Source organism: Acanthochromis polyacanthus, chromosome 5 (assembly GCF_021347895.1).
Source record: "Acanthochromis polyacanthus isolate Apoly-LR-REF ecotype Palm Island chromosome 5, KAUST_Apoly_ChrSc, whole genome shotgun sequence".
Taxonomy (NCBI): Eukaryota; Metazoa; Chordata; class Actinopteri; family Pomacentridae; genus Acanthochromis; species Acanthochromis polyacanthus.
Genome location: NC_067117.1, coordinates 11,582,055 through 11,595,505, shown reverse-complemented (window position 1 = coordinate 11,595,505; position 13,451 = coordinate 11,582,055). Strand labels below are relative to the sequence as shown.

The 13,451-nt window shown below is 39.6% G+C and overlaps 1 protein-coding gene across 1 annotated transcript in view; it reads left to right on the top strand.

The window, feature by feature from the left end:
- Positions 1-4,582: 4,582 nt before the first annotated feature.
- Positions 4,583-13,451, top strand: part of slc38a3b (solute carrier family 38 member 3b) — a 29,726-nt gene continuing 20,857 nt past the window's right edge. The window contains exon 1 of the mRNA XM_022189301.2: positions 4,583-4,822. The gene's annotated coding sequence lies outside the window, so the exon portion shown is untranslated. The remainder of the gene's footprint in view (positions 4,823-13,451) is intronic.

Below are 13,451 nucleotides of genomic sequence, written 5' to 3'. Positions count from 1 at the left end.
GATAGTCTGTGTGCAGTGAATGTGTCTCAAGTGATTGTAGTATAAAGACTCCTGTATCTGGAAGGTCCAGACACACAATCAGGAGAATTGTACCTCCTGGATATAACTACATGATGAAGATAAAAGTGCATATCAGGTACTTCTCTGAAAAAAGTTATATGGAAAGCATAACTCAGGAGATAGATACAAGAACATTTCCAGGTTAGTGATTATCCCATTGTGTATAGTTCAGTCCATCATCAAGGATTGTCAGGAATATGGCACGTGTACATCTTCTTCGAGCAGTCGTCCTCAAAAACTGAGTGAACAAGAAAGAAAGAGACTAGTGAGGGAGACAACCGAGACACCTATGACTTCTGAAGGAGTTACAAGCGGGTATTTAAGCCATGCTGCACAGTGGGGATAGTGTGTCCTCCAAATATAGCTTTTCATCTGACGGCCACAAAGTTAATTTTGGTCTCAACATATCAAAGTAACTTTTTCCAGTTGACTTAAGAATCTTTGGCATGCCTTCTGAATGGTAGTTGAGACTTCTGTTCAGTACTTTTTCAACGTTGACATTCCCTTTTCCATTCTCACATAAAGCTTGGCAACTGTTGTCGCATGCACAGTCTCTTCCATCTCAGCCACTGAAGCTTGTAAGTCCTTCAGAGGAGTCATAGCTGTCCTGGTGGCCTCCTTGACTAGTCTACTTTCTGGTCTTTCTGATCATTTATTTTATATTTTTAGCTGATTGATATTACGTCATAGAAATTGTTTTTCTTTGACAGGAAGGTGTATTGGTAAATTCTTGTCATAAATGAGCAACATTCAATGTTAAAAAGCAAAAAAGGGTAGAGGGGGTGAACCCTTTCATAGGCACTGTACATCAGCAGTCATCATTTTCTCAAAAAGAATTTACTGTTGATCTTTGGAAAACCCCAGAAACAGTGCATGAGTTAGAGAGAAATATATAGTATGTGATTCATAGGATGTCTTGTGGGTTCGGAACAGATGGTAAGACGAGTCTTTACAGATGATAAAAATAAACATAGAACAGTGGAAAGTTTTGGTAGCCTCCTGTGTTTTTTGGAAGGTTGCCTGATATTATTTTTTTTAAACTTAAAGCACAAGAGGTGCAATCGGGGGCTTTTCTTTCTCTGTTTTTTTGAGCCAACTGCTGCAAGCAAGAGGAATTTGTCAAAGAGCTCAGAATTTATGATACACAGGTTTATTTTAACATGCAACAATATTTCAAAGCTGAGGCATTTCAAATGATGTTTCCTTAAAGCAGTTTTTTAAATATTAGTAATGAACCTGCAGGGAATTATCACCCAGCTCTACAGCTGATTTTCCTGCCTGCAGCTGGTGCTCTGCTTCATGTTTATCACTCTTTCATTGAAAAGGTTCTAAAAGACCACAGAATATGATGCCCCAGACTGAAGGACAATGTCAGCATCTGCCCAGTAAAGATAATGAAGCCTGCTGCAGATGAAGAGTTTGATCTCAGGTGAGTTAGGCAGTTGGTGGAGAGCAAAACATCCATCCATCCATCCATCCATCCATCCATCCATCCATCCATCCATCCATCCACAGGGTCTATCACAGGGCTACACAGACAGACAAACGAACACACTCACATTCACACCTACAGATAATTTAGAATCACCGGTTTACCTCAGCATGTTATTGGACTGTGGGAGGAAGCCAGAGTACCCTGAGAGAACCCACTCATGCACACAAACTCCACACAGAACGTTCCCTGGTCCCGGGACGCAGACTGGGGGTCTTCTAGCTGTGAGGCAAGCTGAGAGCAACACAGAGCTAAAAAAAAAAAAAAAAAAAGTATGTTGGACTTCGGTTGTGAGGAAGCCACGTGATTATTCTCATCATGAATGCTGGATATGTAAATAAAGAATCTGTTTGTTCAGAAGGCATTATCGAAGTAATAATATGTCAGAGTGCTTCCAGCTGGCTAGAAAAAAACAATCAGTTGTTGAAGATTTAATTGGGGAAGTTTTGCCCTCGTCCAAGCAAAGAGCAGATAGTTGGTTGCTTAACATACCTGCTTATGTAACACTATGGCTGGCCTCACATTTTCATCTAAATGCCATGGCCTGCTGAGTTGTCCAGCTGCGTTTCTTTTTCATCTAGTTCCACTACTGTTGCAAATAGCTACTAATTGGAAACCCCTCTGGTATCAGAAATGTTTCCATGTATTAACCATGCCCATGTGCCTGTTTTATATAAGAGAATGCTACCATCCTAAATGTATATATATGGAACAATGCAGGTAAGTACATGCATGCACTCAGTAAACGGAGAGATTGTTAACTGTGTGTCTGTTAATTATTTGTGTTAATAGATTGATTTTGCATTTGTTCTCACGTTATTATTGTTTCAGCATGTTGAGTCACCCTGAAAGGTCAGAGGAATGGTGTGTATAAATATCCAGGTCTATTTATGTTGAGGTTTGAAGCTACTGCACACATAAGGCTCCCTGTGAGCTATAGATAACCATGCTGATGGACTGGCTGTTGAAAATGAGTATCCTCAAACTTCCTTCTGGCAGCATGGCCTCTAGAGGTCGCTATAAGGACCACGTCCACACTAATGAACTTAGATGATTTTCTGCTTGATGACTTTTTGGTGAACTTGGACTGGGGACAAGTTCACCACCCCCACCGCCTCCTTTGCTATGTATATTTTGGTGAGCTAAAGACCACTCAGCCAGCTTAACGTATGACCCCCCCCCCCCCCCCCCCCCCCCCCCCCATAGCATGCATTGATGTCAAATCTGGCCTGAGAACAAAATGAAGTAAAGGATTTGATCGCTCAGAAGTGTGCAGATGAAGACAGGCTTAGCAGAAACAATGTGACCTCCTTTTATTGTAAAGTTGAGTATTAGATTTAATTTTTTTCCATTTCTTCTCCCTGTTTCTTTAATGCACTGTTTGAAGTACATACCGCAAAATGGCCTGCTTAAAGTGAGAAAAGGCACCACACTAGTTCTATAGTAATGTTACATGGTGCTCATTCAATCAGTTCACATGAATAAATTATGCTGGAATAAAAGTTCTGAATCAGTTTTGGTAACAGTAAAACCTAGCTTATCATAACTGGTCCACTCAGACAGACATGCTTAGCATGTGCAGGCACAGATGAATGGTACCTTGTCTTTTTAAGTTAAGAACATTATCTCTGTCCTTGTACATTTTTGCCTCTCTCAGGCCCATATCACTATCTCATCTTCCTGGATTTCTCTTCCCTCATGAAGATGGACTATTTCTTATTTTGGATTAATTCTGCATTTTTTAAATGTTATTTTCTTTTTGACAATTTTATACAGTATTGGACTTTGATAGGAGGTAACCCTATAGGACAACTGTATGGGATTGTATCCTTTATATCAATTAGCATGTTGTTTGGTCTGGAGACAGTGTCCCTGGGGAAAAGACAGGAGGCAGAGCTGGAGGTAGCAGAACTGAAGATGCTGAGGTTCTCTCTGGGAGTGACCAGGACGGATAGGATCAGGAATGAGTCCATCAGAGGGACAGCACATGTTAGAGGCTTTGGAGATAACGTCAGAGAGGCCAGACTGAGATGGTTCGGACATGTCCAGAGGAGAGAGAGTGAATATATTGGTAGAAGGATGCTGAGTTTTCCACAGCCAGGCAGGAGGCCTAGAGGAAGACCAAAGAGAAGGTTTATGAATGTGGTTAAAGAGGACATGAAGGTAGTTGGTGTGAGAGAAGAGGATGCAGAAGACAGGGTTAGATGGAGGCAATTGATTCGCTGTGGCGACCCCTGAAAGGAAAAGCCGAAAGGAAAAGAAGAAGAAGAAGAAGAAGAAGAAGCATTTAAAGGTTAATCATATGATACTCATTTTGTTTTAATTATTTTACACATATGATAAAAAATCTTTATAAGCACAGTTATTTGTTGGTTATGCTTCAGTTTTGCTGTCCTAAACTTGACTAACTCACATGCTCATCATACCATAAGCACCATCTGAATGATCCATACTCTCTCCTCAAACAAAAAGAATATAAAATCAATTAGTAAATGAATTTATTACAATGTACTAGTGTGCCACTGGCAAAGCTGACCTCCCCTCTAAGTGCTTTTGTTCCTTCATGAATAAGCAGGGGGAAGCTCTTCACATTCCACAATCTTAACAGGTTCCAAAGCAGGCTGCACAGGCACAGAGCTGCTGGATTAGACACACAAGCACAGAAGTGATCCTCCTGGAAATTATACACATATAGTGCAGGAAGCTAGTTATTTTGGGACAAAAAGAAAACGTATTATTTGCTACTTTTTTCGTATATTTCCTGGCATCTATTTCACTGCATTCAATAAGCTAAAGTGTAATCCACACCCACTCTCAGCTTCGTGCGTAAAGCCTACCCGGACCTTCTATGGGTCAAATATTTTTTTCGTAATCCCGTCATGCCAAATTCTTGAGTTACCAGCGTGATTTTTGACCTCTGTGCCTTTCCTTGCATTTCCTTGGCTACGATGCCAAAGGAGTGAAGCCTACAGCGAGCAGCGCGCACAGGCGCGGGGGCGGGGGAGTAAAGAAGGCGGACCTAATGCGACCCCCACAGTTGTACCTCAGATGATTTTACGATACCGACCATTTCTCAAGGCACATTTGGCTGCGGCTGGGTTGGAGAGACACGGTCCGAATGTCCGAAAATAGAGCTTCGAGTGTTGACAGATACTCTCACCTTCAGTGACAAAAAAGAGATAAACGCGAGGGGAAACAGAGATAGTGATCATCACATTATTCCCACTCACCAGTGGAATTAACCTGAAAAGCTTCGTGACAACAGCCTTGGTAAGACTGAATAAATGTGCATTTTTATTATTTTTGTTAAAGGGAAATAGACATGATGGAGAGTTGATTCACTTGTGGCTGAAATTGTGTTTTTACTGAACCAGTTTCACAGAAAAATTGAGGTGGTGATATTGTGTTTTAACCATTAGAGTGGGGTGTGATTTTTCCAACGACACAGGAAGAGTAGCGCAAGGGAAAAGAATGAAAACTCTTCACTTATTGTGTCTATAGGCGGCACGATCACACTATATTGGCACATTTGGCACTGTTTCCTATCGGGGGTGATCAATAAAGACAGAATTGATCCTCGGTCTCCCTGCAGTGAGCGCCAACTCCAGATGTCACGACCATGTGCCACAAGGAGTGAGTGACAGACTGTTGTCCAGCTATTGTCTGTCCGACACACGTACGCGTTAAATCAAAGTTAAAGCAGCTTTGCAACAGGTAAACCAGTGACACGCGCGCAGAGGATACTTGTGCATGTGTTCGCTTGTGTGTTAGATCACCAGCAGATATATCAACTGGTATCCTCAGTAGCTAATAGGCTCAGTTTTTCCTGCAGCCTACAGCGTAAATGTGTTTCGGCCACATGGCACAGAGTACGCGCAAAGACGCTTTCCTTTACCACTCTGAAACCACATCCCACCGAAAAGAACAACGTTTTCCTTGATTTTTTTGTAGCTTTCCACACAGTGATAAAACATCCTGTGTGCGGCAAGACTGGAGCAATTAACACAAAAACCTACAGCAGCCCTTTAAAGCACTTTGCCTTTGTTGTTGTGGAGCTAAATATACCCATGAGGAGGAAGAGCGCCCTGTGTGGGAAGTTAGTGCTGCACATTATCACTCTCTGCTGCAGTCCAGTACTCGCGATTTTGAGTTATTATTGTGTGCCTGTGCCTATAGCTAACTTCTACAAGTCTTCAGTGATTTTTGTCACCTGTCTTTTGGAGTTTTGGTATTCTCACTGAGCAATAGATCAGTGCCAGTGTTTTTCTCTTGTTGCTTCATGTCCAGTTGATCATGTTGATCTATTATGTTAAACAGTGCTGTGAAATATCGACCTTTACTTTGAGAACAGAAACAATGATTGACATTCAACGGGAAATTATTGTGTAATTATTTGGCAATCAGTCAGAATAAATCAAAGGTCTTTGTGCAGCAGAATTGCCAAATAAGCTGAGTCCAGGACAACTGTCTAAGCAAAACAAACAACTGAAGAGTTTACTTCAGTTTTTAGTAAACCAAGATTGCAAATATAGCTTTATAGACATATTGTACCATCTGGCTGCATTTGTTTTGATGTCTGGTACAGCTAAGAGTATCAACTCAATTAATAATAGACAGAGATCAAGCCCTTTAAACTGTTTTGTAATGTTTCCAACTTCTGACCTTTCAGCCTTTGCTCTGCTGGAGGGTTTATGATGCCACATTTTTTACCCCCAAATTTAAAAAAAAAAATCATCACCATTGTTTAAGTTAGTCTACTTTACAAATGCGTAAAAGGCTGCTTGTTTCGATCTTCGACTGACTTAGTAAGTGGTTGATGTTGAAATGTGAATATTTCAGTGCAAAAGGGTTTGAAAGAAAGCGCTGCTGAACACTCAATTGCTTAAAAGCATGGAAAAGCCTCTGAATAATTGTACAAAAATGATTTTAAAACATTGAAGTAGACGTTTTAAACCGGTTAATTGATGAAAATAGACCATTCTGTGTATTCCAGGTTTTGTGGAAGAGGGTGTATGTTTTTGACTTTGGTCCCTATCGAAACATTTACACCCTATATGGGCTTTCATGCTGGGTTCACTTCGGTGGAGAATGAGCAGATAAGCCCTACTGGCGGTCAGTGACCTCAGCTTGTGCGGTGATGAAAGTGGCTGAGAGGTGGAGCAGGAGCTGGACAGGTGCGCAGTGTGTGGACGCCGGTGTTTTTTATCCGCAGCCAGCTGTACTCATCTGTCACGCTCAAGAGACCTGTGAATATCTGACTTTGAGTCAGCCCAAGTGTTGAGTGTCAGCCACTCCAAAGGTTATTATTATCTTTGTCATGGGGCTCATAATCACTGTGGATTGAACCTGCTGTTGTCTGTTCGTGTTAAAATGATTATAAAGGCATGTCTTTTGTTGACAATTACGTATATATTTAAGCAGAAATATAGATATTTTTGCTTATCATTTTACGAGAATGTCCAGATTGAAGTTATTTCATATCGGAGGCCCTTGATCTGTTTCAAGTGCATCTTTAATGCTTTTAGGGAGTTTGCTCCCCCTGGGCCAATCTGTGCCAAGATATGTGCTCACAAATTAATATATGCTGCTTAAAATATTCCTCCATGAGCCATATGTTCTTATATTTGAACGCTCACAGAACATAAATTATCATCTACTTGGCACGATACTGAACTGTTGGCATATACAGAATGTCAGCCATTAACTATTATATAAGCTGATATATTGGTTGGGCATTTCCATGAGACTTGTCTTGACCTTTTAGTTGAAAGAACAAACACGGCCTCAAATTTTGACCCATTTAGACTCTGCAACAATAAAAATAAATGTTCGACAGCAGCTGGCAGATTCCAACTCGGTTCTAGTTTCAGATTGTTGGTTTGTTTCCCAGCTTGCAACTTTACTGCATAATTTTTGGCATCAGTGGGGGAAAAAAAACGCTCGACATCAGACATCAGACGAAGTTACTGACTGGTTGGCGAACATAGTGGAGCTGATTTCAGTCAGATATTTCCCTCAGGAGAGAAAGACCAACTCAGAGCGATAAGGAGAGTGATTTAAATGACTCAGAATGGATGATAATGTTGTTCTGTAATAATACAAGATGCTGTGAAGCTTCACAGGGCAGATGGGCATGACAGGCTAAAGTGATGATTCTCTGACGGGTTCATCGCGACAAGAGACCCTTTTTACAAGACACATAGGCATTTGATTAATTGTTATTATACAAATATTGATGATAGTCCATTTCAAACTCTTAAGCAACCAGTAGTATAGCTTTCATGTGTTTTAGCTAGCCACTCTAAAAACAGTGCTTCATTTGTGGTCATTTTGCTTCTAGTTCACATTTTTGATTCATCCAATGTTTACTTCAAGCAACATCAAGTGTTAAGAATTTCTCATATTCGTAACAATAGATCATCTTTCCACAAGAAAGCTTTGAGCAAGGTCACTGATGCTCCAGCGGCTTCCTGTTTGGCTTTTTTTTTTTCAAACTATCTATCACTGTGATGTTGATGTTAATAGTGAAATTCTTTGTAGCTGTAACCTGAACACAGCATTAATGAATGCACGTTGTGGGTGGAGTGCAGAGCTTGCCCATACAGTGAATACAAACTGTTCCTAAATTCACACTTGACCACCATCAACACCTCTCAGACATGTTTCTTCTGTAAACAAGCGAGCACTGTGGATATGTGCTGCAGAGACCAGCTGACAATAAACACAGACTGACTAATAATATCACTTTTGAAGTTTCTCTCTCGTTCATATGATGTGATACTGTTGCTATTCTACAAATGGAAACACTTTGCGTGTCTGTCATCTATATATCTAAATTTAAATCTTTATATGTAGTGTTTTGAATTGTGTTGATGCTTTATGACTGACATGTGCTCAAGTGTAAGAGCTGCTTGAAATGCCAGGGGTATAATTGTTCACTGCCTCCTGCTGCCAGCTCCTGGTTACTGAGCAATTTCTTAGAACAGTGTCCTGCAGCGTATCAACAAGTGTTTATAATTAATGAGAGTTAACTGAGTTCTTACGTAACTAATAGGCTATAGGCACAAGAACTGAATGAAGCACAGCCTCATTCAGCTTGTAAATGACGCTTCCGCTTGCCCTTTCCTCTTAGTTTATTGTCAAATAAATTGATTTAGATTCTGTGTCTGTAATAACCATTTTTACACACATCTATAAATGCATGCCATTAGAGGTGCGCTTATGTTGTATGGTTTTCCAAATTGAAGTGCTGTTGCATTTCTTGGATCAAGCTAAGCTCAAAGCACACTGTAAAGTCAGTGTCCACCATATTGGATATCCTAACATTTTGGATCTTATCGAGCTGTTTCAGATTTTCCAAGGCCACAAGTTGGCTCCAGACATCACCAAAACATGAGGATCTTCAGACCAAGCCCCACAGAAGTTGTCAGATAGATTTTAGATTTTTGAAACGTGTTGCACATTACAGCCAATCAATTTTGGCAGGAAAGCTTCCAAACAGCAAAAGCAGTCAAATCTCAGCAACTCTTTCATGTATTGACAACAAACCTGGCCTGTACAGCCTTTTTTTCAGGCTATCTTAAAGAGAAATGATGTGATTTTCCTCATACTGTTAGATGTGTTGGGGTTATGTGTTTTTTTAATATTTGAGTGATATTTTGGGACATAACAAGGATGAGGCCCAAAACCTTTAACACTGACTTAATTTGTTTGATCACATAATGCATTATATCAGAAACCTAAAAAAAATGTCTTTGGCTATAAACATTGTCAAATCTTCACCAAATATACCACAGATGATCTTCAAAAAAATCTTCACAAACATTTTTATTTTCAAAACCATTTGTCTTTCATAACCTCTTGAATTTGGAGTTAAATGCATACCCCTCAAGAGAAATAAAGGGATATCTCAGCAATGCTATGATGCGCTGACACCAAACCAAAACCAGATTTTGCATCATTTGACCAAGCAATAAGCACAATCTACTTTTTGCCGGATAAAAAGTGATTCTTGTGAAAAGGCATGACAAACTGTGATACTACTGTTTGCTGTCAGTGTCTACAGCCTGATTTTTAACTTGATCTGATAGAAACCAAGGCAAATGCACTATTCTAATCTAATTGGTGCCCTCAGTTAAGTCTGTCGTACTTTCTTGTTATAGCTAAAACGCTTTACCTGTAACCTTGACATAGAGACTGCAGATACCAATAGTGTGGACATTATGTATTATCGACCCACAGAATTTACATTAGTAATGTTTACTTGTTGTTTGGAAATTCTAGTTGAAGTGGTAACTGCATTGAGGATGGACAAAATACCTTGAACACGTTACGAAATAATGCAATCCACTTAATGTCACAGTATGCTCATGCAGGTTCAAAATGGAACATTACAAGGTTCACAAAGTTAGGATTTATGGCAGGGTCATTGCACTGCATTGTACAGATGTTCCTGTGTTTGTCTTCCTCCTGTATTGCAAACAGCTCAGGATGCATCCATCATTGCCCTCATAACATACTTTACATTCATCCCATTTATGGTTGTCCAAACTTGAACTAATGGCTCACTCTTTCTATACCAAATTGTCCAACCCCCTACTAGACTAAATTTGATCCTAAGTCATCACTTTCTAAGATATGTTTGGACACATACATTGGTCGGAAGGAGAAGGAAATAATTGGTGCACTTGCATGTTATTTTCTCTTTTAATCCAGATTTGAGTTGTCCAGCTAATATCGCACCCATTACCTGGACTGATGAAACATTGGGGGATTGTTGGATTGCTTCATGTTTATCTGCAAATCATCATTTAACTGACAGCTGAGCTTAGTGCTCTCAACTCCTTTCCTGTGTAAACACCAGCTGTATTGGCTGCTTGTTAAAGAGCATATTAAATTATATAATGACTCCCCTTCTGCACTCTAATGACGCTGCTTCCTTTTACGATCCCGGTAACGATTCAGTCTGTGTGTGAAAAGGAGTCAAATGAATACAGAGGCAGGAGACAGGCTGCATCTTCAGTGACGAAATAGGAGGGCTGAGAATGTGATTTATTTAACGTTGTGTTGTCATTAAATCTGATATCAACTTTTTATCATGACGCATCCTCTTTATCCCATACAACATTTAGTCCAAGCTGCAGTGGCCAAATACTCATGAGTGTCACTTACACTTCTGATGTTTTATTGCTTTTGCTGATGGCTCAACCTCACAGACAGAAGATGCTGCACAGTGCATGAAGATAAAGCCGCTGTAGCCATTAGTCTGCCAGCGAGGCAGATTTGATCAGCGCTACCACCCAAGGGTTAGAGGAATATTTGACTTTATTTTTAAAAAATGTTTTTTAATGCCTCTGTTCAAAAGTCAGGTGAAACTTTAGTCAAGCATCCACAAATCTCTTTAAAAATAATTTACATGCGTGTAAATACAGAGATCTCATACAAGGTATAGATAAAGTGAGGGGGCTAGATGCAGGGTGGTCAAAACCACCATAAATCCAAACTGAGTTTTATGTAGTTTCGGTAACATTTCATGGTCTAGATTTTAGTATGCTAACCCACAACCCAAGCATTGTGCTACAGTGGCATTTTGAATGTTAGACCATTCTTGAAAGCACTAAATTTCGAACCCATTTTTCTCAAAAACTACAGAAAGCAGGTTAGCCACTCTGCTTCCAAGCTCTTCAATTACTTTTACTTTTTCTTCTGATTTGACAGTTTTTGTGCTTTATCAAGTAAGTTTATGGCCTAAGGTGATTTAATTTTCCATGTTTTTGAAATTCCTTTTGTCAGAAAACTAGTTTTTGTTCCGTTGTAGTGTATATTTATGTTGTGGTTTGCTACCCAAAGAGGCTGCTTGCATATTTTACACTTTCGAACAATTTTTGAATGTAGGTTATCTTGTCAGAAAAGCTGAATTCTATTTTGCTACTATTTCTTTAACAATCTTTGCATTCATAGAAGGATGGTAGCAAATGAAATATTCCCTTTACCAATTTTGAGCTATTTGATACATTTTAAATTGGATTCATGACTAGTGCTGCAATGAGATGAGATTCTGTATTCAAAGTTATAAATTAAAGAGTATTAATTTCACTTTTTGTCAAAATATATTGTCTTTACAGTAAATGCTTGGTGTCATTTCAACAGCAATTGCAGCCTTACTTGTGTTTGTTTAAATTACCTCAACTCATTTGCACATTTTAACTGGTAATACTGTTATTTATATTTTTAAAGGAGTTTCAGTATACGAGAAACTAACAATGTTAATCTTACAATCTTTTTAGCCTGATTTGTCGCACAGTAGACCGCTTGATTCAGGTGTTGGCCGATAGCGCAGGACACGAGCATGTGTTCCTCTGTCCCCAGCAGGCACGTGGATTTGGATGAGCTGGTGCTGCCAGGCACTCTTGGCTGAAACTCGTGCCACATGGGCATTTCCTCATCTACATGTGCTTTCCCACTGCGCCCCGCTTGTCCCGCTCCTGCCTTGTCCCGCTCCATCAGCTGTCACAAGAATAGATAGAACACAATTGTGAAGACTTTGGGGTGTTTTTTGGTGGTAAAATGTACAAATAGCAACTTTTCCTTGAACACTGAAGTGACAGAAGATCGTATCATTATTCACCCTCCCACTTGTTCAAACATTTCAAATGTCATCTAAGTACAGCAACTCAGAATGAGACTTTTCACTCCCATGGCCCTTCGTGACTGATTTGTTGCATAACAGAACTCAGTGGGGCTCCAGCTGAGCGGAATCGAGGAAGGTTGCCCTCCTGGTGCTCAGTAGAAGAGGATATGCTCGTTGGGCATTTTCTCAAGGATCAGGGTTCAGTGTCAGCTTTCTAAACTCATAACTGCATGGTGATGGTTTAACGTGTGCTGAAGAGATTATGATTATGAAAACTATATTTACATAAACAACGATTTAAATTTTGGATTATTAGCCACACGTTTAGCATAATATATCAATTCTAAATCTTCAGCAAAAGTTTATTCTTTCATCAATCAAAAAAACTTTTGTTTTGATTTCTATATCATGAAAATATCCAATAAGAAAAAAGCCCTCAAGGTATTTCAGACGGCTTTTAGAAAAATTGCAAACAACAATCAAGGGAAAGACGTGTTTGAATACAGTAGCAGTGCAACAATGACTTCACACACTCCATCTGTTGAGTCTCTAACAAGCACTCCTGTATCATTTTGAATGGCATGTTTATAGACGTACATATGGTTAAACTGTCCAGCCTGTCTTTTGCACATCACTAGATAAGATTACACTGCAGAAATAGCACTAGCAATGCGTCTTTAAAGGGCTTATATCGCTACCACATGTCAGACATGGTCTTATGTCATATGTCACATATTTCCACAGTGCTTCTGTCATTTCTGTCAGTGCTGTTGATTTACACAATAGACAAATCATGATCCTCATAGCAATATGTTTCTGTGGCTGTTGTACTTCTCAGAGAGAACTAAAGCAGACTGACGTTGCTTGCAGATGATTCGGACACTTCTTTAAAGCATGGAGCGCATCTGGTAGTGCTTTGTCTTATGGATCTGCACATCTGTAATAGTTTCCAGTACATGTTTCTTGGAAAAAGCAACAATTTTTGGTCAGGTCCATTTGACCCCAGGGAAAATATTAATTCACATTATTGTCGACAGATGTTGAATTAAAGGATTGTCTGTGGACTGGGTCATGTTAGCAATTGATTCCATTTTTTCCCAGTAAAAGTTTTATATGCGCAAAATAATATTTCTCTTTTGGTTCATTTTTTTGTGTGTTAAAGCCGAATGTTTCCACCAGTTCTACACCTGTGGTGAGGCTTCCAGTTTTCTTTCATTCCCTAGTTTATATGCATGCGCGTCACAGTTCAGATTTTACTTTCTTTGCTTC